The following is a 1,051-nucleotide window of genomic DNA, read 5'->3' on the forward strand; positions in this document are numbered from 1 at the left end:
GGGGGAGAGACACAGCCACTGCCTCCTGCCAGGGAAGAGCTCCCGAGGGGAGGTAAGTAACCTGCTCCCCAGGGCCATGGGAACCGGGCGAGCAGGAAGAGGTCTGGGGGAAAAGGAAAAAAAGAAATATCCCAGCAAGAGATTTGGGTAAAAAAACTTCCAAGGGAGCAGTGGAGGAGGAGGGGTGGAGGCAGCATGGCAAGGGGCTTGGGGAACAGGCTGGGCAGGGGATGCCGGGCGGCTCCTGGGTGGGGAGCAGCCACCGGCTCCTCAAGTCCCTTCCAGCCTCATTTCCCACCCAGACCATTAACTACAAAGCTGTAGGAAAATGAGAGACTTAAGCAGCTGTTGCGGGATGAAAGGCTGATGTGGTGCTTGGAAAGCCCACCCGGGCTGGGCGTCGCTCCTGGTTTGGTCGCCTGTACCTCAGGGCACGCTGGGTTAACTCCTGGGGAGAACGAGAACGGACGGGGGACCGCAGGATGTGGCAATGGGGACCCCTGGTAAAGACCAAGGGGGTCTGGGGTGGGGAAGATGAAAATGGATCTAGATTTTGACCGTGGCCACTTGGGAGGGCTCCTGGGGAGGATAAGGAGGGGGACCACAGGATGTGGCCATGGGAACCCACCTCCAGCAGTCCCCAGGTAAAGATCATGGGAGTCTGGGGTGGAGAAGATGAAGGAGGATCCAAATTTTGACCATGAGGTCTGAGAGGTGGGCATGGCGGGGAGAAGACATCTCGGACAGGAGGGGGCTCCGAACAGCCAGGTGGGTCTGCGAGATGTCATGGCGAAGACAGAGGTGTCAGGGACGGTACCCAAATGTCAGAGCTACGGGTGAGACAGGAGACCCTCCCCACGCTGAGGAGCAGGCAAGGTGCCCAAGGGCCCAGACCTCGGGGAGAAGGAGCCGAGGAAGGGAACGGGGACGCTCCCCAAAAACGTTGTCACCCTGCAGCAGCCGCCCTGCTCCAGGAGGGGGTCGCTGGGCTGGGTTTTACAAGGGGCCAAGCGCTCACACCCCCCCCCTCCCCGGCTCCCCAGAGCCGTGT

The sequence above is a fragment of the Pygoscelis adeliae genome, unplaced genomic scaffold (assembly GCF_000699105.1).
Source record: "Pygoscelis adeliae isolate BGI_AS28 unplaced genomic scaffold, ASM69910v1 Scaffold535, whole genome shotgun sequence".
NCBI classification, from domain to species: domain Eukaryota; kingdom Metazoa; phylum Chordata; class Aves; order Sphenisciformes; family Spheniscidae; genus Pygoscelis; species Pygoscelis adeliae.